This window comes from Desmodus rotundus, chromosome 4 (genome assembly GCF_022682495.2).
Source record: "Desmodus rotundus isolate HL8 chromosome 4, HLdesRot8A.1, whole genome shotgun sequence".
In the NCBI taxonomy this organism is placed as follows: domain Eukaryota; kingdom Metazoa; phylum Chordata; class Mammalia; order Chiroptera; family Phyllostomidae; genus Desmodus; species Desmodus rotundus.
Window position 1 is genome coordinate 127,854,947 of NC_071390.1, and position 26,353 is coordinate 127,881,299.

A 26,353-nucleotide genomic window follows, 5' to 3' on the forward strand; every position below is an offset into this window, starting at 1 on the left:
CACAAACATTTATTGAACATCTACTCTGTGCTGAACTCTGGATAAAGCACTGGGGATACAAAAAGAATATGGCACTCACCATGCTTGAGGAACTAGCAATCTCATCCAGTCAAAGAGTTTTAGCAACAACTAAAAATAAAAATTACAACACTCTGAAAGTTTGAGAGATTTGGGTTCCCAAGAATGTGCCAAAAGAATCTCTATAAAGTAATGTACCAGAATTCCATGAGCCAGTTTGGAAAGGTACACTCATTACTTAATGTTCAAATTGCATAACCTTCATCCTGGAAGTTTTACGCATTATTTCAATTATGTTTCACCCACAGAGTATTCAAACATTCACAGTAACAATTAGTCACCCTCATAAGAGTAGCAGAAGTATTTCATTCATCCATCCTCTAAAGATTGGGCTTCTAAGATGTACCAAGCACCTCCTTCTAGATGCTGAAAATAGGATGCTAAGAAAGAAAAAGCCCTCATCCTCATGAAGTTTACATCCCAAGTTGGGAAAGAGAATATCACTAAGTAAATAAATGAACAATGTTGCTCAGTGACAACTGTGATGATAAAAATTAGCCTGAGTTTTGGGGAGATTTTGAGGGGAGAGGCAAGTATTGGACGAACTGTTTCAAGAGAGGGTAGTGTGGGGAAGCTTCTCTGCAGAAGCAATGAGCAAAGATCGGAAGGATCAAAAGAAGCCAACCACGTAGAAAGAGTGGCTGGCAGAGGAAGAAATGAGCGTAGCAAGTTCCAAGAAGAACTAGAAGGCCAATGTAGCTGGAACGCAGTCAATCAGGGCAGAGTGGAAAGACTTGGGGTCAGTCTCAGCCAAGGCCCAGATCATGGCAGGCCTTGTCAATCACAGAAAGGAGTCTGGATTTATTTCTTACTGTAATGAGACACTACTGGGGTAGGAGGGATAAATGGGGATAGAGGGAGCATAATATAATTTACTTGTTATCAAAAGCTGATGCATTTGTTCATTCAAATGTATGTTAAGCATTTACTATATTTGAGATCCTGGGGCTACAGGAGTAAATAAAAAGGCAAACTCTTTACTTTATGAAGCTTGGGCATGGGCCAGAAATTTTAGGGGCAATTAACACAAAACAAACAAACAACTTTAATATACTAAGTGATGAAAACTTCTAAAAAGAGAACAAAGAGGTAGAATAATATGATGGAAGGTGCTATTTGAAACAGGTTGGCTGGGGAAAGTCTCTCTAAGTAAGGGTTCCAGGCTGGCAAACAGTGCAAAGTTCTGGAAAGCAGCATGCCTGTCGTGTGGCTGGAAATGTGCCTGGGGAGGATAAAGAAAGAAAGATGAGAAAGGTAGGTAGCCTGTGGGCAGAAAGTCATTGCTGCCTTGTGGGCTGTGGTAGTTTGGATTATATTCTTAATGACAAGGAAGACCACTGGATAGTTCAGAGCAGAGAAATGGCAATCTGATCCACATTATGAAATAACTGGTCTGACTGCTGGGCGGGGAAAAGATGGGAGGGAACGGGATGGGTGCAGGAAATCCTGTGAGAGCACGGGAGATGTGAGTGGCTTGGACAAGGGGAAATGGTTGGATTTTGCATATATTGTGAACCCAGAGCCAACAGAATTTGCTGGTGAACAGGATGTGGGAGTGAAAAAGAGCCTTGAAGGATTATTCTAAAGTTTGTATCTTGGATGCAGTGTTGTTTCCAGTGTCCTACCTCTCTGGTTGCCTCTTCTGTGGGTTCCATTTAATCTAATGCTATTTGCCATGTTTGGCCCTTGGCCATTTTATCTCCTCTGTCTATACACTCTTGGTGATCATTTTCATTTATACCCATTGCTTCAACTACAGCTGTATGCAATGGTTCTGAAAGTAATAGACTGGGGAGAGGTTGTACTTTAGGGTCAGATAGACCTAGACTCAATTCCAAGTCCCCCCACTGCCAGCTGTGTGGTCTTAGGTGAGATAGGTGACCTCTCTGAACTGCTTCCCCATGTGTCAGTTACAGATGGTAATACCTCAAGGGGATACTCAGATAATTAAATATGTATGCTAAAAAAAACATTACTCTATCCCCGGCACATGGAAAAGTACTCAAACATTATGTTAAGGTTATATTTTAGTCTGTCTCCAGCTCAAAGCCCCCTCAAAAAAGTTTGCTTCTCTTCTCTATTTTCCATATAATCACTCATATCTTGAGTCTAAGAATCAACCTGTGTCCTTCTGCTTCTTGAAGACCAATTACCAAGTTGGCAGATTCAAATTCCTAAAAACCTCTTGATTTCATTCTCTCTTGTTAAGCCTATACTTAGGTACCCCTGGAATCTGCTGATCACCATCTCAGGTGTTACTACTACAGTCTTATCTCAGGGCACACTGCTTCTCACTGAATCTACACCAGTACCTTCGGACTTTTCCCCAGTGCTGTTCCAGCGAGTCTCCAAAAATGCCAGATCATATCGTACGTTATTAAAAAGTTATGAATGGCTTCCTACAACTTAAATGAGATCTGAATTTGTCATATGTACTCAGGATACATTTGTGTTGGCCCTATTATAGATCTGCAGCTTACTCTTCTACGTTATCTCATCTTTACTCTATGTTCTTACAACTCAAAAGTCATACTGTCCTATTCCACCATGATTTGTCCATGCTCTTTCCTCTACCTAAAATATGTTCCTTCCTCTCAGATCCCCAGATTCTATACCTGCTTATCCTTTAAGTTCAAGTCCTACCTCCTCTGAAGCATCTTTACAGAATGTGTCACAGGCTAGGCAGGTATCCCTTTGAGGTGATGCCATACTAGAAAGTTTGTGTCACGTTATCACTGTCCCCGCCATACCTCAATGTGATTGCATGCTTATTGTATGTATAGTGCTCCAGCTAGACTGTTATCCTTGAAGACAGAATAACTTGCAACTCATCCTTATACCCTCAACACCCACCAGTTCAGAGCAACCCTGATGTCCAACTACATAGAAGAGTCAACTAATGTTCAAAACGATTAAGCCACAGCTCAACATCATATGCCTGTATTATCAGAGAAGTGACAGTTATGAGCTCTGGTCCATTTTGTTCCAATGGCCATACCTTTTTCAAAATCAGAATCATGTAAAGATATATTATTTTAATAATCCTTCAAAGATTTTCAGAGTATTAAATAAATCTCTTTATGCAGATCTCAAGTAAAGTCTTCATTATATCTAGAAATAGTGAAATGATAAATTATATTCAATCCTTGCATTTACAAACTCAAGAACAACAAAAAAATTATACAACATACCAAGTAAGAACCTGGTTGGCAAAGTTTCACAATTATCATGATTATAATGCTGGTGAAATTTCTAATTTTTCCATGGCAATCATCATCCAAACTTTATAGGAGTCTTAAGGAACAAGACATCAGGACAATAGACAAAATGTCTTTGCAAATATGAACATGAATTAATGCCAAATATTATGCAATTATTTCACAGTTCAGTTTTAGTTTTTTTAAAAAATACTTCATAATTTTACTAGAAATTACCCACATGGCAATTATGTAAATGAGAAACTAGATATATCAGTTATTTTAAAGGAATCTCTCCATGCCTAGACATATTTAATGATGGATCTGGAATAAAAAATAATGATTAACAAATGCATTATCCAAATACAAAAGATCATGTAATACTTTCCATTATAACTTAAATAATGTCTTTGGAAAATCATATGATTTCTTTCAGACGCCACAGCATAAAACAGATCATAACAAAGTTAAACGAATAATGTTAAAGTACACATGTATTAAAACAAGCAAATGAACCAATAAACAAGAGACTAGAACTTGAATCTTTCTGAGGGTTCGCTGCTTATCTTGCCAGTACTTATTACACGATCCCCTCCCTTCAACTGCCAATCCCATTTTTATTTTTCATGTAAAACAGAAAGCAGTTTCCTAGGTTCAATAAAAAGTGCAGAGCCTTTTTATTACCAGGAATAATCATTAGATAATTGTTCATATTTTTTCCATATACAATTTCCTATAGTACCTACTCATAATTATAAATCATACTACAATCGTATAATTTAAACCCTGCTCCTCAATCATTACTATTTAATAAATTAGCACTCTTGCCCCCCCTAGTGGATGAATAAATTAAAAAATTGTGCTGTTTTTCCCAGAAAGGTAAAAATTAAGCCTAAAGCATATGCATGTGTATTCAGAAATATGCTTAGAAGACAAATATAGTAATAATTAACCAGTTACCCATGTAGTCCAAGAGGCTCAAGAATACTGACATGAACACGCCATATTATAATGAAAAGAGATGGCTGAATTCTAACTCCGACCCACAGGAGTGCTTTAATCTCAGGCTAATTGTTTGACACCTGAGGCTCCACTTCGTCATCACTAAAATGAGGCTGATAACAGTGACTTCACAGGCTGCTCATGAGAATTAACAGGTACTCTATGTGAAGTGCCCTGCACAGCACCTGGCACACATCGGACCATTATTAATATCAGCTTCCTTCCCTCCTTGTTGCTCTCTCACCGCTCACATCTCCGTGGCCGGCACACAGGCCTGCCCCTTCCGAGCATTCTCCCAAAGTGCCATAATTGTCGAGATATCTTCCTCAGAAAAGACTTCAAATTTGTGTACAAGAAGAGGAAAAACAAAAGTCAGGCAAGGCTCATGGTCAGTATCGTGTTAGTCCAGGCTGATTCTGGCTCTCTTGTTGGCTTCCTTCAGAATCAAAATTCTAGCCCTTTCAGCATGTGCTCTGACTTATTTTTCCTGGCCCCAGGCAAAATGGGTTGGCTACCCTGACTTGATTTCTCCATCTCTCGGATACTCTAATCTCCACCCACATCTCAGGGGTACAATGATGGTTACCAAAACTGTTTTTTAGAAATTCCTTTAAATTTCAAAGCAAAGAGAAATTATATAGCAGTAAGCATTTTAAGAAATACATTCATTGTCCTATATAGCCATGACTTAGAGCAGTGGTTCTCAAAAGGTGGCCCTTGAACTTCTGGGGATCCTGAAACCCATTCTCTCAAAGGGGCTCTGCAAGGTCCAATCTATTCTCATTTTAATATACAGATATCCTTGCCTTTTTCACTGTGTTGATATCTGCACCAATGGTGCAAAAGCAATGGCTAATGAAACTTCTGGAAAGTTACCATGAATCTAGGTGGTAGCACCCCAGTGTCCCAGGAGTCATGATATTACAGTAATAATTAGTTTTAAAAAGCCAGGTGATCTTAATAACATGCTGATAAAAGTAACAATTTTATTAAATCTTTAGATTTACGTACAACATTTTTAATAATCTGTGACAGAAACAGGAAGTGTGCCATCCTATCACACCTCCATTGCATACCAAATTACAAGGGGTATCTCAAGAAAGATCACTAATGCGATTGTTTGAGATGTGGCTTCAACTCTCCCCCTTTATTTTCACGGAACACCATTTTGCTTGAAATAACAACTAACATAAATTATGGTTATTCAAACTTGGGTATTTGGCAAACACCTTGCAAATGAATAAAGTGAGCCTGCCTCTACAAGGAAAACAACTGACAGAATTTGTTGCCAATGATAAAATTCAAGCTTTCAGGCAAAAATTAGAATTTTGGATGCTTGTATGTTCCACTGTGAGCCTGACAGCCTGCCAACACAAAAAGACTTTCTGATTCTATCTATGAATATATTAACAAATGTTTATACTGTAATATCTCATAACTCAGTGAACCGATATTTTCCAAATGACCAACGCATGAAATTGCAAAATCATACATAGCTAAATGAGCCCCTGAAAGTGCAACATGGATATTAATGTAACAGAGTACAAAAATATTTGATGTGGTTTCAGATTCCACATTGCAACTAACCTTTAAAGTGCTACCATTTGTTGAGTTTTAGTATGGGATGGATAAAAGAATACGTGTATCCTTAATGATCTGAAAAGGCACTAAAATATTCCTTTCTTTTCCAATTGCAGATGTTTGTTAAGACCAAATTTTCTTCATAGATTTCAGCTAAAACAACCTATTAAAATGCAAAAGCAGATATGAAAACCTCAAAGTCTTCCATTAAGCCGGATATCGAAAAGGTTGGCAGAATGAAAACCAATACCATCCTTCTCTCAAAATTTTAATTTTTAAAAACATATACAGCTATTGTTCATAAAAGTTATTTGTTAACAGATAATGGGTTTACTATTATTTTAAATAAATTTATCAATTTTTAACATTTTCTCAGTTTTAATTTCTAATATGGCAGATGTAGATTGACCTAATTTACATAAACAAAATATTTTCGAGGTCTTCAGCAATTTTTCCTCTAAGGAAGTTCTAAGGTTAACACATTTGAGAACTGCTGCCTTAGAGAAAACAAGATCCACCCACTGAAAAGGGTTATCAGTAGAGATCACTTCTCTCTCACTTTGAAGCTGGAATGTCAAAAACTAAGCAACATTAAGCAGATACTTAAGACGTCTAAAATAAATACAAGGAATACCTAGAAATGAGACCTGAGTTTCTGAAAGTGATATCGTCTCACATCTGGAAGCCCTGGTCCAGGAGAAAATGAGATGGGGCTTGACAATGTAAATGACAAACAGGAGGAATAATAATGTTTTTGTAAATAATCTTACATTCATACATTCTCAATTCCACTGCATCTCTCATTTTTTCAAGGCCAAAATTTCATGCCCCATAGGAGAAAAGCAGCCTATAAAAAAACAAACTGCATTCTGATCATTTTTCTTTGAAAATAAAAGGTTATCCTCTGCTACTGCAGAATATGTGCCAAATACAGAAAGATCCCTGGTGAAATATCTTAACAACATGCAAAGCAATTCAATGTAGGTTTATACAGTATATTAAGGACATAGAAATAGTGCTTTGGAACATAAAAGTTACTAATAAGTTTTTGCTTCCACGTCAAGCAGTTTGTTTTCTTACTGTTTTCACTGAAATAGGCTAATTAACCTATTAACCTACTAGCTCATGTTATAAATTTCTTTAAAGAATGTAATAATGTCATCCTGTGTCTTTCCCGGTACGCATTTGAAATAAGGTACTAAAATAGGATATCATTTAAGGGAAGTATTGCTTCTTCCATTTTGCAGTGCATCCCAATGTAAAACAGGAAAAAAAAAACCCCAGGAAAACAGGGGGAAAAAAGCCCCAGAGCTGTGACAGCACGTGCTCCCATGGGAATAATTACTGGCTACCCCACATAGAAGACAAGCCAGATGAAGAGTTAAAGTAATTCTTTATAAATACCTCACGTTGACAGTTACGGAATGATTTAAGCGCCTGCAAAAACTTTAGCTAATGAGAGTTGTTTTATGTTAAGACATTAGTCAGCCTCGGCTGGTATGGCTCAGTGGATTGAGCACTGGCTTGAGAACCAAAGGGTCACTGGTTTGATTCCCATCCAGAGCACATGCCTAGGTTGTGGGCCAGGTCCCCAGTAGGGGGCATATAAGAGGCAACCACACATTAATGTTTTTCTCCCTCTCTTCCCCTCTGTCTAAAAATAAATAAATAAAATCTGAAAAAAAAGACACTGATCAATCAGAGGTGTCTCAAACTTTATTGTAATATGTATTTGATGACTATAAATATGAATAAGGGAGAAATTTATCTAAAAATTAGTATAAGGTACAGCAAAACAAAATCTGTAATTTGCAACAAAGGTAACTTGATACTCCATTTTCAAACTTCTAAAAAGAATGTCAATATTAACAAAAATAATAACTAACTGCATAGAGCCTCACTACTCAACCTGTGTAACTTCAGCAATAGATCCCAGAGGTCTTGTTAAAATGCAGATTATGAACCTTTGTATCCAGGAAGATAGGGTAGACATACTTCTACTCCGTCTACGGATTCTCTCCGCTAAGTACACTGACTACCCTGGACATTACATATACAAGAAACATAAGACTCTAAAAGATGGAGGAAGAGAGACTGGCTAGAGACCTCAGGATCTGTGATGAGATGCTGGGTTTTCTTTTTGCCTCATATATTCCAGACTTGAAGTGGAAAAAGCTAGCAAAGTCGGAAATAATAGGCACAAACAAAAAACAAAAGCCTCAACAAAAGACTTCTTTTTAGCCAAAGGACCAGGAGAGGGCCAGCCTCAAAAGATAGAAAACCTTAGACAATAACAGCTCTACTCCAGCCAAACACCACAGAAAAAAGTTGTGGTCCTACCCACACCCACACCCACACCAGCACCAATGCAAGCCAAGTAAAGAGCCTAGACTTCCATCCTCTCAACACTGTGATGAGTGACCCCAACACTCCAAGTGAGAGAAAGCCAAGTGGGAAGCTGGAACTTTCATCCCACAAATCAGTAACCAGCCCTTCTCAAGTCCCTTGTGTTATCAGTGGACATTTCATGGAAAGCCAAACTCCCACGCACCACCCAGAAGTAATGAAGCATCCTTCCCTCCTCCCACATGACCAAACTATACCATGACTACAAGCTAAAAACTCGCTTCAAATATAAGAAGTTGAAAGTAAAAGAACAGAGAAATATATATCATGTAAACATCAATCAAAGGAAATCAGGAATAGCTCTATTAAAATCAGATAAAAGTAGATTTCAGAGCAAAAAAAAATTACCAGAGAGAGGAAAAGTTCTTATATAAAGATAAAATCATCAATCCACCAAAAATACATAGCAATTTTATGGGTATATATCAAATAACAGAGCTGTAAAATATATTACATAAAACTCATAGAATTATAAGGACAAATAGACAAATTCAGAATTACAGTTGGTGTCTTCTGCATGCTTCTTGCAAGAACTGATAGAACAACTAGACAGAAAATCATCAGGGATATATAAGAACTCAACAACACCATCAACCAATAGGATACTACAATATTCCATCCAAGACCACCAAAATATACATCCTTTCAAGAGCCCATAGAAAATATACCAAAATAGAAATATATCTGGTCCATGACAAAAAAAATCCTCAACAAATTTAAAATCAGACTGAGTTCTCTGACTACAATGGAATCAAAATAAAAATAATAGAAATATCACCAAACACTTAGAAACTAAACAACTACTTTAAATAATCCATTAGTCAAAGAGGAAATCTCAAGAAAACTAAAAAAATACATTGAACTGAATGAATATAAATGTATCAAAATTTGTGGTATTCACCAAAAGCAGTACAGAAAGGAAAATTTATAGCATGTAATGAATACATCAGAAAAGAGAAAAAGTCTCAAATTAATCTAACCTCCCACCTGAAGAACCTAGAAAAAAGAGAGCCAAATAAGCCCAAAGCAAGTAGAAGGAAGTACATAATAAAAAATAGAAATCAATACATTGAAAAGAGAGAAACAGTAGAAAAATCCATAAAACAGAGATGCTTCTTTGAAAGCATCAGTAAAATCGGGACATCTCTAGCAGGACTGACAACAGCAGCAAAGAAAGAGAAGATGCAAGTTAGTAATACCCGGAATGAAACAGGAGATTCACTCAAGACCCTACAGACATCAGAAAGATAACAAGGGAATACCATGAACACCATAAACAGACAAAATACTTCCTCAAAAAACAGACTGCCACAACTCATCCATTATGAAATAGATAATTTGAAGTCCTGTAACTATTAAGGCAATTAGATTCAAAACTTTAAATATCTCCCCACCCCCACAAAAAAGAAATCTACAAGCCCAGATTGTTTCACTGGAGAATTCCATCAAATAGTTAAAGAAGACTTAACACCAACTCCAGACATCAATTAACACCAACCCCATTAACATCTCTTCCAGAAAACAGAAGAGAAAGGAACACTTACCAATTCATTTTAAAAAGCTAATATTGCCATGATAGAAAAACCAGCAAAGACAGTAAAAAAAAACTAAAACTCTCTAGCAGTACCCTTTATGAATGTTGATGCAAAAGTCTTTAACACATATAGCAAACAGAATTCAACAATATAACGATACAAAGAATTATACAACATGACCTAATGAAGTATACTGCAGGGATGTAAGGCTGGTTCATATATGAAAATCAATCCAGCAATGCAATCCACCACATCAACAGAATAAAAAAGAAAATTACATGATATTACCAACTGTTGCAGAAAAACTATCTGGGAAAATTCAACATCCACTTATGAGAAAAATAACCAGAAAAATAGAAATAGAGGGGAACTTCCTAAACTTGATAAAGGGCACCTTCAAAAAACCTACAGATAACATACTTAAGGATAACATACTCAAAGCTTTCCCCTTAAGAGTGGGAACAAGGCAAAGATGTCTGTTCTCAGAACTCTTTCTTTAATGTAGTATGGAAAGAGGACAGAAAAGACATGCAGATTAAAAATAAAACAAAACTATCCACAATTCCAAATGATGTGGTTGTCTATGTAGAAAATTCCAAGGAATCTACCCTGCCCCAAGAAATTAAACAACAACAATAAAAAACCTTCATAGAGCTAATAAGGAAGTCTGGCAAGGTAGCATGACACAAGATACACAAGCAAAACATATATTTTTATATAAGCAGTGAACATGTGAACACTAAATTATAAAACATAATACTATTACAACCACTCTGGAAAAATGAAATGGTAGGTATAAATCTAAAAACACATTTACAGGAATTATATCCTGAAAGCTACACAATACAAATGAAAGAAATCAGCCCTGGCTGGTGTAGCTCAGTGAACTGAGCCCGAGCCTGCAAACCAGAGGGTCGCCAGTTTGATTCCCAGTTTGATTCCCAGTCAGGGCACATGCCTGGGTTACAGGCCAGGTCCCCAGTAGGGGGCACGAGACAGGCAACTACACAGTGTTGTTTCTCTCCTTCTCTTTCTCCTTCCCTGGCCCTCTCTCTAAAAATAAATAAATATAATCTTTTTTAAAAAAAGGAAATGAAAGAAGATCCAAATAAATGGAGAGATATAATGTGATCATGGATTGAAAGTTCAACTTAGTAGGGATGTCAATTCTCCCCCAATTTTTATACAAGTTTAATACAATTCCTATCAAAATCCAAGCAAGATTTTTCATAGATACAGATAAGATTATGCTAAAATTTATATGGACAGGCAGAAGAACTAAGATAGCTAAGATAATTTTGAAAACTAATAAAGCGGGAATAATCTGTCCAAATAGATTAATAAACTAAACATAAACATTAACACTACACAATTTCTAGAAAACAAAGCATTTTAAGTTTTTCAAGAATTTCTTAAATGGGACATAAAGAACATAACTATAAAAGAAAAATATCAGTAAACTAGACTACAAAATGAAAAACATTTCCTCTTAATTAAGAAAATGAAAAGAACAGCCACGGACAGAAGAAAATATAATATATATCCAGAAAATATAAAGAATTCTTAAACTCAAGGAGACAATCTGTTCTTTTAACAAGTCAGCAAAAGATCTGCACAGTCCCCTCACAAAAGACATACGGATGACAAATACACACGACATCACCAGTCATTACAGCAGGGAAAATAAACACCACCTTGGTGAGATAACCCTCCGAGCTCATAACAATAGCTACAATCAAGATTGACACGACCTCACACTGGCAAGGAGACAGGAGAACTGGAACTCTCTCACCTTGCTATGAGCAATGAAAAATGAAGTCAGTTCATAAAAAGGTTTAGCAGTTTATTTTAAAGTTAAACATACACTTATTACATGATCAGGCAATTCTACTCCTAAACATGTATATAAATGAAATGGAAACCTGTCCACAAAAGGACTTTCATCCTATGTTCATAGCAGCTTTATTTGTAATAGCCCTAAAATCAAAAGACTGCAAGTGTCTTCCAACTGGTGAATGGATAAACAAATTTTGGGGTATCCGTATAGTGGAATAGTATTCTGCAATAAAAATGCACACATTACGGACTCAAAATTAAATGGCTGAATCTTAAAAGCACTATGGTAACTGAAAGGAGCCACATACACACACATACAAAACACCTACTATACGATTTCATTTGTAGAAAATTCTGGAAGGGACAAAATTATAGTGAAAGACAGCTGCTCAGTGGTTCCTGGGGGTGCTAGGGGGGAGACTGACAGGCACGCGAGGGAACTGTCTCTAGACCATGGCTGTGATGACAGCCACGTGGCCATACAGTTGTCAGAATTTATCCAACACTTCACCTAAAATTCATCCATTTCAGTGTATCAGAGTTATACCTCGATGAATATCATTGAAAAGTCTATAGCTAAACTAAATGTTATAGTCTTGGTCAGAGCAGTATTAGTGATTAATCTTAAAATAAACGCTTTAGCTTCATTTCTGTTTATGGCAAGCTCCTCCCTCTTTTATTTCTCTTCCTTTCAGAAGAATAAGAGTTCCTTAACAATGAATTCAGGAAGCACATTCTCCTCTGGTCTCCCAGGTAGACATGGAACATACCTGGTCTACCCTGGTGTCAGGTGGGGAACACATCACATCTGTTGCTAAGGATGGTTCTCAGAGAGGTTTAACCACCCTAGTATCCAACTTCACTGCAAGGAATATGATGATTTGAATAAAAGGAGGGGGTGGAGCAAACAAGGAGTACCCAAATCTCCTTAAGATAGCATTTATTTGCCACATTTCTGTTTCAAAATAACCTTGGTTCCTTCTCCCCTTCCCCATTCAATCTACCCCAATCCTACTGTCCCCCCTTAAACACATTAGAATTACAGTAATGTGTGAAAAAGCAAAGTGGAAAAATAATACTAGTAAATCTTTTAAAACCTAACACTAAAACAAAACAAAACAAACAAACAATCAAAAAAAAAAAAACCCCTAACACTAAAGTATAGTTCATGTTTCATACAAGGGTACTATCCTAGTTTCTCTCCTGTGAAATTCTTCAAGTGATGTCCTGAAAGTTATTGGCCTCCTTTTTTTTTCTTTTAAATATCTATAATTTTTTCATATCATTCATTAAACAAACAACTACCTTTATCTTTTCAAAACTCAGAAGCCTGACCGTCTATGTCTCGCCAGAATACACCCTGAGTAGACTAGGCTTAAAGCAGAACAAAAGAAGGATGAGTGTGTCTGAATCTCATTAAGGCACGTACGAAGGTACATTTGAGTCACTGTATCTGCTCTACATTCCTACACCAAACCAGAGATGGGGCCAGGAAAACTCAAGTGCCTTGAATTTCTATGCTCGCCTCAGCATAAATGGGGTGGAACCCCATGCTAGTCACAGTGAGTCTGCAATGCCCCAAGTTTCATACGGGGAAAACTAGGAGGTGCCCCCATTGTGAAGACAGGCACCCCAGCAGGAAGTGTGCCAACAGTGGTGGTGGGAGTTGTTGCTGTTTCTATCATTACAGCCTAGGTTCAAGGTGGGCACCTAAAAGATACTCAAGTAACAAGGCGATCAAAACCGAGGTACAGACAGACCTCTCTTGGAAGTAGGTTTCTAAAAGTATAAGGCCCTAAAACTTCTCTTCAGCTTATAATGTTAGATTATAAATGCCAATCCCTGTTGATCATTTATCCTTCTTTAACTTCCCACATGACAAATATTGTAAAAGCCGAGCATCGGCATGAGTTTGGGATGCTCAAAAATTTTTGAAAATACTGTGTGAAACGTTAAGTTAGATGAAATGGGTTAAAAAGAGAAATGTAGCATGTTACACCTCTGATGATTTCTGCAGCCACCAGGTTTTCATTAAGCCTCAGGCATGTGGGTTTGTAATTATTTTCACGACAACAAATACTAAGACTGGGGAACAAGATCTGTAGTTTAAAGAAATTCTATCTTCCAAAATTTCTCCACATAGTCCAATATACTGCTCTTGCATATTTAGTTTCCAACTCTGTTATTCCATTTCTTGAACTGCTACAGATGTGTTAATCATAGTGATTCATTCATAATCAGCTTAAGCTAAAGTTTCTTATAGTTCAGACTAGAGTTTAATTGTCAAGTAGTGATTTCAGATCTGATACTCATTGTAAAAGTTTGAACATATCATTAAAAATAGATAATAAATCAAACTTACATGCATTCCAATACAAAATGTTTGTAAGTTTGCCTGTACAAACTTCAAGTTTTATTTTGTGTGTTCTAGTTTAACAGGTTATAGAGATTTTAAAAGGTCATTGAGAAAATATGTTCAAAATAAAATCATTCAAGGAATATCTTTCTACCAGTTCTCCTCCCAATATTCCATTTTTTAAAGTTACTTTAATTTCCAACCTCTAAATTCTTTTCTTCCCTCTCCTGAGGTGTATCTGCTGATCCTAACCATATTTACCCTTTTTAATACCTTCCAAATTTCTAACAGAAAATAACAACCATGCAACTATCCTCATGGAAGCACTCTGTGTAGTAAGAGACACGTTATCTTAATTTAGGTCAGGCTGAAAATCCTCTGTAGTAAATATCATTCCTACTTTAAAAATGAGGAAACTATGACCTACAGAAATCAATTAAACTTGCCCAATGCAACAGAATTTATAGATGGCAGAGCTAGACTTCATCCAGTTCTAATTTATTCCAAACCCAAAACCTATCTTCATCACCATGGTAATGTTGATACTCACACACTTTACTTGTATCTCTGCACAGCCCAGTACAGAGAGGCCTTTCTGGCTCCTACCTGCAAATAGAAGTTTCTGAACCAAAGGTTCTATGTCTATTTCACAAAGACAACTGACCATCTAGGTCTCCATCCCGTCGCTGAAGCAAGAGCCCACCAACGCTAATATACTCAAGGCTTTGAACAAGTATTTTTCAGAGTGCATCAAGAGGACCAAAAGCTAGTAAAATCAAAATTTTCAAAAAGGCAGATTTCTGATACCAAAAAGTTGGTTCAAAAGTAGGAGGAAAAATGTATCTTCTCTAAAGACAGACTGCATTACCAGATGGAAGAAAGCGTTTAAGAACAAAGAGTGCCCACTTCATAATCTGAAGGAAGAAGCTAGGCATTTGAAGATCAATAGGCTACTTAGAACAGCTGGTATGCCAGCCTGGATGGAGTACTTCGCCCCCACTCTCTGAAGCTCTTTACTTCTCATCTGCTCTATCACTTCCTTATTCTCCCTCCAGTGTTCTTAGTTTTAAGAGCAAGAACAAAAGGTGGGAGGGCAAAACAGAGCCTCATAAATAATAAATGCTCAATAAGCTACCAATTGTATGTTCCTCTGACTTAATAAAAACTGTGCTCATCCTTACCTGAATGTAAGAACTTATTTTAGAAATCACATCTATATTCATCACTTATTTTATAAATGAGAATTTTTTTTTAAAGTTACTGATGGTCTGACATTTTCCCAGAGTCACAAGAGAAGCAAAATGCCTACTCTATGCCAGATATTGGTCCAGAGCCTTTACCTTTTTTTAATAAAAGGCATGTCAACTCTGAGATCATTATCTTTTTCATAGAAAACATGACTCATAGATGTATACATTAATATATTATACTGGCTCCATGTTCAGAAACATAAACAGAAGACAATAGAGGATGAAAAAAGCTAACATGGATTTTTTTCCCTTTAGAAGGGAAAAAGGAGGCCTGTGCTAAAACATGTCCTTGAAAATTTGCGACAAGTAATCTCTCTCCATCACAAGAATCAGTGACCTTGTTAAGAGGGGGCTTGGAGCCAAGAACAACTCACTAGAGAGCAAAGGAGAGAGTCACAGGACCGACCCGCAAAGCAAAATTGTAATAGCTACGTCTAAGTAAGACACCTGCCTGTCTCTGTCTGTCTCCCAGGCAATATACGCAGGTACTCGGTTCCAGCAGTCTCTACCCACCACTTCTGGTCCCAGATTTACTGCGAGTGAACAAGACTTGTATCAGGCAGCCACTCTTATTAACAAAACCTTTCCCTACATATTAAGATTTTTATTTTCTCCCTTTACTTATATACCAAAGCCTATCACTATAAAGCCAGGTTCTATATGCAGACAAGCATGGAATTGAACAAACTTGGTATATATTAACTAGTAAAGAACTCTATTCTGCTAAAAGAGTTTAATAATTCAAATAAGCACTACCACCATAACTAAATCAACAAACAAGTGCTGGCAAGGCTGTGGAGAAAAGGGAACCCTAGTACACAGTTGGTGGGAATGCAGACTGGTGCAGCCACTGTGGAAAATAGTATGGAGTTTCCTCAGAAAACTAAAAATGGAACTGCCTTTTGACCTGGCAATCCCACTGCTAGGATTATACCCCAAGAATCCTGAAACACCAATTCAAAATAACTTGTGCACCCCAATGTTCATAGCAGCACAAGTTACAATAGCCAAGTACTGGAAGCAACCTAAGTGCCCATCAGTAAATAAGTGGATCAAAAAACTGTGGTACATTTACACAATGGAATACTACACAGCAGAAAAGAAAGAAAGAGCTCCTACCTCTTGGGACAGCATGGATGAAACTGGAGAGCATTATGCTAAGTGAAATAAGCAGGCGGTGAAAGATAAATACCATGTGATCTCATCTATAAATGGAACCTAATCAACAAAGCAAACAAGCAACCAAAATATAACCAGAAACACTGAAATTAAGAACAAACTGACAGTAAACAGAGTTGAGGTAGGAGGACAATGAGGGGAAAACAGGGAAGGGTTTTCGGGAACATGTATAAAGGACACAGGGACAAAGCCAAAGGGGGATAGGATCAAGGGTGGGAGGTGGGGATGGCTGGGGTTGGGGGGAGTTGTGGAGGGAAAAATGGAGACAACTGCATTTGAGCAACAATAAAAAAATGTGGAAAAAATATATATATCTGAAAAAAATAATTCTGATGTATTTATAAATTTTGACTTATAAAATCCTTGGCCCTTATCTAGTTTGTTGACCATATTCAAAGTAGAGAAAAAAGTATAAGTAACTGTCTAAATCTCATGCACTTTACATATGATTCCATAAATTTCTATAGATCCAGAAAAGTTACACAATTCGTTTCTCCTTGGTCAAATGGAAAAGGCTATGTTCACATTATTAATTAGCTTATTACCTATGTGCCTAGGAAGGATGCAGGTAACATTCACTATCTTTTGTTTAAAAGGGCGGAAAAAGAGAAGGGAAATCATTTGTCAAACTCCTTTAAAACCTTTTTTTGTGGAGATACATAGTCAAGGATACAACACATGATTCAATAATAACAGGTCCAAAACAAACACCTAAAAAAAAGCATCCAATCACACCTACTCATTTCAGTTCAATTATATCTTAATTACCTGCAGGGGAAAAAAAAAAACCCTCCCACAATCACCCATGTCCATTAGATGTGCTGTCAACCAGTTTGAGGAAAGGATTTTTCCTTGGGATATATATTTCACATGGTAAAAGAAAAAAAGATGGAAGCACAAACCAGACCTACTAAACAGTAAAGATTTTGCACAGAAGCAAATAAGCACATTATTTCAATATAGCATTATTTCTGTTCTACTTTTCTCACATAAGCAATGTTGTTCACCTACAAATATACTATGTACCTACTATGTGCCACTCATTATGCTAAATGCCAGGAGTAGATGAATATAGTGGGAAAACTTTTTTTCATTGCTTTCATTTCATGTTTTGAGATGAGTTATAATTTTGTAAAGAGAAATTCATTACATTTTCCAAAGATCCAGTTGTATCTCCTACAAACATGGCATTACAAAAGAAGCATACTTAATCTTACAGAAGAAATTTTCAACCTACGGTCTTGGCAAAATGAGCTAATAAAATCTGGAATGATGAAGTAGTCACCAAAGCAGTAGCTTTTTGTGGCTTTCTAGCCCTAGTTTTTAAGGGAATAAGCCAAATGTTCTTACTTTGGGCTTTATCTTGCTGAAAGCAGCATTGTTCACATACGGGCTCGTTTCGGAAATGTTTTACCAGTGTATAATAACTCCATCTTGTGGATTGTCATGCCCATGGCATCCAGATCTCACCTTCCTTCAAGCTCACAGAGACATCAGCCCGCATCAGCCTGATCCTGTCCAACCTCCGCAATCTGTGGAGTGTTTCTTGGCTGTTGGATAATAATCATTATAAGCAACCCTCTCCAGGCGTGTCCATCCTGAGGCCCAGGATGGCTATGAATGCATCCCAACACAAAACTGTAAATTTATGTAAAACATTATGAGATGTTTGTATGTGTGATTACATGTTGCAATATATTTAATGTGTGGCCCAAGACAAAAACAGAGACGCCACAAGGCTGGACGTCCCTGCCCCAGGCTACACAGTGTATGTATACAAAAGCATCTGCCATTCCCACTGCCCCCACTGCGACAACCATACTGAGGTCGGCTGTTCCAGCCCACCACGACCAAAGCTGCTTAGCGTCAGGGGCAGTTGGTTTTCCTGTGGGTGATATACTTTTAATTCCACTGAACTTATTAAGAGGGCATTATTAAACAGTGGCAAAGGTTCTTTAAAACTGAGATGTGGGAGAATTGGGGGCTAATGGCCTCCCCACTTTAAGTGTGCTTCTGACCTTTTGCACCCTCTTTTCACATTTGGTTTCTGAAGATGATTGTTATGATTCTATATACTTCAACTCAGATATACCTGAGAAATACCCTATCATTAAAAATCCCCCTGGCCGGCATGGCTCAGGTGTGTGGGTGTCATCCTGCCAACCAAATGTTGCTGGTTCAGCTCCCAGTCAAGGCACATGCCTAGGTTGTGGGCTCCATCCCTGGTTGGGGTGCCTGCAAAGACAACCAATTGATGTTTCTATCTCACATTGATGATTCTCTCCCTCTCTTTTTCCTTCCCTTCCCCTCTTACTAAAATAAAATAAAATAAATTTTAAAAAATTTAAAAAATAAACACTCAGCCACATATCAGTTAAAATCCTCTATTTTGATCCCATATTTGGAAAGCTCACAACCTAAAGGGAGCTCTCCCCTCCTCCCCTCTCCCACCACTTTGCACAGGAATAATTTCTAATACCCAGTATTTCTTGCTGGTGTCAGTCCAGTTGCCACCTTTAGAGCCCTTGAGTCATCAGAGCCTTGAATTCAAAGCTCACTCGGTTTGTCTAAAGGGAAGTTATTAAACGTTAAATATGTGAACCGAATAATTGAAGTGCTCTCCCCTAAATAACTTGTGGATTTAAAATGGAAAAAGACAAAGCTGTTAGAAATGTTCTATCATAAGGACAAATTAAAAAGTATTTTATCCTATCACTTAAAGCCATAGAAACCTGTATTCTGGAAATAAGTATGGAGGTACTACCACGAAAATCAAGACTATGTTTTGTACCATGACTAACCGTGTAGAGTAAGCAAGACCTCAGCCTGCAAGGGCGCTGATGCTTTATTTTCTGGTTTAATGGTCCCACTTCTGCTCTACAGAACGCACCCATATGCATACTGTTCTGGAGGGCTCGGAAAACGCTTTCCTGTCCCTCTCTCACACTTCTATGGAAATGACATAACTTATGCTACATCAATGAGAATCTTTTACTATACATAATTTAATATATTAAACATTAAACTATTTTATCAGAAGATAGCTCACAAAACTATTATCCCAGAATATAATAAAATTTCAGCTGAGTTTTTTAAAGAAAAGTGAATTTTCCCACTTAAATATGTTGCATGATAGGACTTACAAATATTCAAGGCTTTGGCAACTAAAGCACTAGTATTTGAAACATAACAAACTCTCCTCCAACAAAATCGCAACTTTTCCTGTTGTAGATTAATAATCATTATCAGAAAAATAATACCTGTTTTTATTAAAATTGATCAGCTAATCATAATATTACCCAGAAGTTTGCTTAGATAATTTGAAGATCAAACTAAAAAGTTTCAGCACAGAAAAGGAAAAACTGTCAACAAAAATGAAAAGACAAAGAACTGAATAGGAGAACATGATCTCCAACAATATATCTGGTAAGGGGTTAATATTCAAAATCTAATGAAGAACTTGTAAAACTCAACACCAAATAAATAAATAGTCCAATTAAAAAAAGGGTAGAGGACCTGAGTAGACACTTCTCCACAGAGGACATAAAAATGGCCAATAGACACATAAAAAGATGCTCAATGTCATTAATCATAAGAGAAATGCAAATTAAAGCCACAATGAGATACCACCTTGCATTTTTCAGAATGGCTGTCACCAATAAATGAACAAACAACAAGTGCTGGAGAGGATGTGGAGAAAGAGGAACCCTTTTGCACAGTTGGTGGGAATGCAGATTGGTGCAGTCACTGTGGAAAGCAGTAAGGCAAAGCCTCAGAAAAATTAAAAATGGATCTGCCTTTTGACCCAGCATACTCCACTTCTACTGAAACCCAAAACACTAATTTGAAAGAATATAAGCATCCCTATATTCATTGCAGTGTTATTTATAATAGCCAAGGTATGGAAACAGCCCAAATGTCCATCTGCAGATGAGTGGATAAAACAACTATGGGATATTTACACAATGGAATACTACTTGGCCATAAAAAGAAGAAAATTTTATCCTTCGAGACAGCATTGGTGGACCTGGAGAACATTATGCTAAGTGAAATAAGCCAGGCAGAGAAAGACAAATGCTGTATCAGTTCACTCATATGTGGAATCTAGTGAACAAACTGAACTAATAAGCAAAATAGAGACAGGATCATCTATAGGGAGCAGGCTGACAGCTTTAGGGGAGGGCGGTAAGGGGGTGGAGGGATTGAGCAAAAAGGAAAAAGCACTCATGGACACGGACAACGCTGTGGTGACTGCAGGGTGGAGGGGGTATAAGCAGGTAAATGGCAATAGAAAAAATACAATAAAAAACACTTCTAAAAAATTTAAAAACATTACTGAATTCACATCACTAAAGACAAGCCATTATATATTTGTGTTTAAAGTACCTCTTTTTTCAGCTAAATGATTTTAAGGAAAAGATTAGATTTGCTTTTCTTACTTGAGACTTTCAAAAGCTATGGTCATTTATCAAATGCAGCTGTCAGCTGTGTGGCCCTGAGTTGTCCAACCTCTCTCTTTCCACATGCGGATGCTTCTGCAGATGAGTGTTCAAGCAGAAGTAAAAGGAGTAGTACGTAACCAATGCTTTCCATATTACATGTAGTAAAATATGTCCTTTGTGTTACAGAACTGGCCAGTATATTCTGAGGCTGACAATATTAATAATTTCACTCAAAAGGAAACGCTCAGTTTCCTGTTGCTGTGCTCCATCCCGGTCTACCTGCTCCACATCACCTTTTATGCAGTCCACAGTGCCTTTGACAACTAAAGTCCTTCCCACAGTATCCCTGACAGCGTTAGCTCCACTCATGGTTGGTTTTTAAAAAATGAAATCACATATCAAACCATCTTATTTTGAGAAAAATAGATGAAATAAAAGGGTGCTTACTAGAAAAGCTAAAAAAAACTTTGTTTTCAGAAAAAAAATGACATGCATGAGAATATAACTTTAAAAGAAATACAGGATGAAACTACAGTCTTGGTGCACCTACTATACCATACTTATCAGAGAACTCCAACCTGTTCCAAAAACATACAGGACAAAGGAACATTCTATACTCACCCTGGAATTCTCTCTCATATAAAAATAAAGTGTTATTAATATATGAGATGCATCTGGAAGTAAAATGTTAGTGGAGAATACAGAATTCATTCACAAACTTTCCTTTCCCTTTAACTTTCTAATGCTTTCATTAATAACAATTCTAACCACTTTAGGAGAAGGGTGGTTCATCAGTATATGTTCTGAACAATCAACACTAAAACAGTCCAGTTCCAACCCTTTGAACAAATTATACATAATATTTACTTCTTGGACACTATTTATATAGACACTTTGAGAAAGTAACACAAAATCCTCCAGAGCAGGGTTTTCCAGGGTGGTCCACAGGCCACTTGCATCACAATCATCGGGGATATTTGGTGAAACTGGAGTCCTGAGCCCCCACCAGACCACCTAAATCCGAACCTCTGGAAGTCAACCCCGACGTCTGTATTGGTAGCACGCACCCCAGGTGAGACTCATGCCAAACGAAGTTTGAGAATCACAGATCTGGAACCTGAAATGTCTGCATAAATGACTGCGGAAGATTTTTTTTCTTTTGTCTAAGAGTATGAACTACAATGAGAATTTTTGTCCCATTATGAAGTAAAATGAGAACCTATCTAAAACAACGTATTCACAACTGTAAGTGGCAAGCTCTAGGTTTTTGGTGACAGCACTGTACATGTTTTTACTTGTAGTAAATCCAGTTCTGAACCAGAAGTGAAACAGTACACCAGAAGGAAACGCTTATTTTAGCAAGAGAATCTCCTCCTACTGGCAGATGAGAATATTCATGTAAGTCAATGTAAATTCTACTCAAACAAAATGTGCAAACACCCTTCTTTGCCTAAAAATATTAAGTGCCTTCATTATCAACCAAAAAGTGACTCTCCATATTAAGCTCAACTCAGTACTTGTCATATATTACACTCTATAATGATGTATCTTTAGAGGCCTCCTGTATTTCTTTAAATCTTATCTTTGAGAGAAGGCAGCCTATAGTGGGTCACTTGGTTTATCAACCTCAAGAGTAGTAGTGAATGAGGGGAAAAAGTGGAAGAGATCATCCAAGAGCAGTATATAAAGCATGTATGTGTGGCTGTGTATGTAGGTGTATATAAACCTAGATTTAGTTTCAGAGACCACCCAAGCCCACATTTTTTAAGAAGTACAATAAATATCTATGGCAGGCCTCTGCTGTTTGCCTACCCAGCACCTCTTTTCCCTTCTACCTCACTCTTCTTTTGGAGACCACCCCCTCCGCAGTCCATGTGGTTGAATTACCATGCCACCTTTCAAAGGGTGACCAGGTCCGAGATGACCTCATTGGGATCTCATTCCTGGGAATTTGCATAAAGGTCATACGTGATGGTGATGGTTGGAACCTGACAATTCCAATCTCCCAGAAATAGGATTTTGACAGACTTCTTGGCTGTCCTGGTTCCTGTGCTCTTGAAGCTTGACTGTTTAGCTTTTCCTTAAATTTTTGTGAGTCACCTAAAATACTTCCAGTGTATTCCATTTTTTTCATGTTAGCCAAATTATTTCTCTTGACAAATAAAACAACCAACCACGTAAGATTAGGATATGCTGAGAACACACCTTGTTCTGATCCACTATTTATAGGACACTTTCTCAATGACCATTTAAACCACTACGAAAACCCTACCACTTCATCCACGAAACCCTTTCAGATTAATGGAAAGGTAAGAGCCACACTCACATCCATCCACTAGCCTAACAGGAAATTTTCCATAGGCACTCAGTCCGTTTTCTGCCTAAGGACTTGATGTCCTTGTTGTTGTGAGTGTCCAATACAGAGTTAAGAGCACTCCTGTCCCTCTGGACTTGCATGGTAAACACTTTATGATTCATCCACATGGACAAAATGCCCTTGCGTTTATGCTGACTTTTTAAAGTCATATATCCCCCGTTCACATCGAGCATGTGATATTTAGCTTAGAGTGTACACAGATAACAAACGCAATATCCAACGCCCAATATCATTCACCATGCATAATAATAATCCCAATTCAAAAAGCACATCTATGCACTGCAATAAACAAACACATGCACATTATAAAATATGCAGAAGTCAGTCTACGGAGTGAAATGTGGAAGTTCCTCTGTATAGACACATTACCGCTCACTCTCCAAATATTCTCTCCACTACTGCTACTGTGAGTTTGGGGTGTTCACTTTTAATCTCTACCTCAGCAATGACTCATTTATAGTAATGGTTCTGGAGATGCTTATAAGCAGACTAAAAGGAAGGTTAAAACAAGTTAGTGGTTAAATTCTCCCACAAATAATTCTTGGACAGAAAAACTCAGTTACTTTTATTTTAATTTTCTAAGATATATTTCTAGGCAACTGTAGAAAACAGAGTATGGTCATATTTAACATGAGCAAGATGAATCAAAAAGATTTAAATGATTTTCTGACCTGACAATCAGAAGAGTTAAGGGAGATATTTTACCTTTTAAGACAGAAACTTTGATACATCATCTGGCTGATTCAACCATGAACAAATATAATCTCATGATACTAATACTTGAACAGATTCTATACTTAGTAAATTCTATAAGAACTTCTTCTTAGGAATACTATTTTGATAATTTTAGTTAAACAATAAGGACTGTGTAATTTAATTATTTTTTTCTATTTAAACTTAACCCTAAACTTTAAATTCATTGGATTCTATAAACTTTCTACTCTTGTGTTTACTTTCCTTTGTTTGGTTACTTTTTTCTGTCTCTTCCTCTGGCTCCTATTCTTCTTGCTCCCTAAATATAAGTATTCACTGGATATGTGGGGGGCAAAGGGTACTTGGGGAATCTCTATGCCTTCTGCTCAAATTTCAGTTCTCCCATCTGGACATCCTCAACTCTATCCCCTGGCCCAGCTTCAGGTACTGCCTTTATGCCCACATCTTCCAAATTTCTTTACCTGGCCATGTATCTCTCCAGAGTTCCCACAACTCCTGGCTGGCTGTTAAACATCTCTATCTGCACATCCTGTTGGCAGTTCACATTCAAGGAGTCTTACAGAGAATTTATCAAATGTTTTTCTTCTGTTCTTATGTTTTCCATATTTCCTAGTCACCCCAAAACTTTCTTCTCTCTCCATCCACACCAGTTGCCAAGTTCCCAAACTTCCCTCCCTCCCTCTCTCTTTTCCTCTCTTTCTCTCTCTCTGTCTCTCTTTCTTTCTCAGCATCTTTCATTTTCATTGGTATAACAGTTATTTTTTTAAACCCTATGTTGTCAGACGTTATCCCCCACCTACAGGCACAGATGGGTCTAACTTAAATGTCACCAACTCCTGGACCTACTGATGGGATTCCTAGGTCCATATAAGTTTCTAGGAAACTTCAAGGCATGTTCCCATATACTCATGAACAAAGCTTCTCTCACTATAGATTTTATTTAGATGCTCTCCTATATTTCCATGAGGCTCAGACATAAATCTATTGAGAGCTAGAGAAATAGGAAAATACAAAGAGCGCTCACTTTGGCAGCACATGTAATAAACGAATGGAATGATGCAGAGATTAGCATGGTCCCTGTGCAAGGGGGATGTGCAAATTTGTGAAGCATTCTATATTTTAAAAAGAAAACACAAAGAACAATGATCACATGGTCAGAATTGCTCTATCCTTCAATGCCCAAGACCACGTCAAGTTCAGAATAGCTGAGTTCTTCCCTGGGGCAAGCTCTCTCTCAGGAAGCTCTTCAGACTTTCGTGCAGTAGGCTTCTCCTGAGTTTACCCAGTTTTTCTGCTGTGCTTCACACCTGTCTGTACTTCTGCCCAGATTCCAACCGTAGTCACTGGTCCTTACTTTACTGTATGTAAATTCTGAAACTCCCATGTTCGAATAATCTATATCCTCACCAAAACATTTAAGTTTCTTACACACCATCAGCCCTTAATGGAAAAATAAAATAAAATAGTCAAAGTTAATGACTACTTAATAACATTTCAAAATGAATCCAAATGTTTATAATATTTTGGGATGATAATGCAGACCCCAACTATTTAAGCTGAGGTCTACACAGTGATCAATCTCTCTTCTCTATTTTTCCGATACTCACACTTCCTTAAAATCACAAGTGTCTTTTGAAATCATTTTCAAAAACAACTTGGCACCTAGTCTCCAAGGTTGTCACTGGGAACAAATAAGGTGCACCTAGTGTCCAGGGTTGTCATTAGGATTAAATAAAGTACACATAAAGTACTTAGCTGAGTCTCTGGCATGGAATCAGTACACAACCAATGTTAGTTTATATCATTCTCCTTCTGAAAGCCAAATTAAGTTACAATTGTTTCAAAACAAATTCTACAAGGAAACATCCTCAAAAGTGCCTATTTCTTAAATTATCATAAATATCTCAAATACTGCACATTGCCTACATATTATGTTACGTTCTCTTTGTCAGTAATCTCTTCTATGTAAACTGAAGTTATTCATAGCTTTTCATTACCTACCTCCATTGCTACAATAAAGAGTACTTACCAAAAAAATCAAACTATAGTAATCACATACAAATGAATGCTCTCACAGTAAGTAAACGAACTCTTTTCCACAAATTTCCAGGTCATTAACTACACCGCTGCTCTACCTAGATCTCGGAAATAAGGTCAGAGTATCTAGATTTCTATCTGAGATGGCCTACAACTTCCCACAAATACGCAGAGCTCTGAGGTCCCTTCCACCAAACAGGGAATGAAAACTCAAGAATTTTAAGTAAAAACATGGAGACTCTATAGAAACAATGCTTAAGTGAGATGGCAGGTTAAACTGCTGGAACCAATACAATAAAAGACCCCATGGGAAGGACATTTCACAATCACAGAGGAAATGGAACATCCTTTCTCCTACACATA

The 26,353-nt window shown here is 37.3% G+C and overlaps 1 protein-coding gene and 1 non-coding gene across 2 annotated transcripts in view; one reads left to right on the forward strand and one right to left on the reverse strand.

The window, feature by feature from the left end:
• Positions 1 to 26,353, reverse strand: part of ADAMTS3 (ADAM metallopeptidase with thrombospondin type 1 motif 3) — a 229,285-nt gene that overhangs the window by 157,010 nt on the left and 45,922 nt on the right. The gene's annotated exons all lie outside the window — the stretch shown is intronic.
• LOC112296468 (U6 spliceosomal RNA) lies at positions 24,970 to 25,075 on the forward strand. The gene has a single exon (XR_002973912.1). It is a non-coding gene; the product is annotated as a U6 spliceosomal RNA (small nuclear RNA).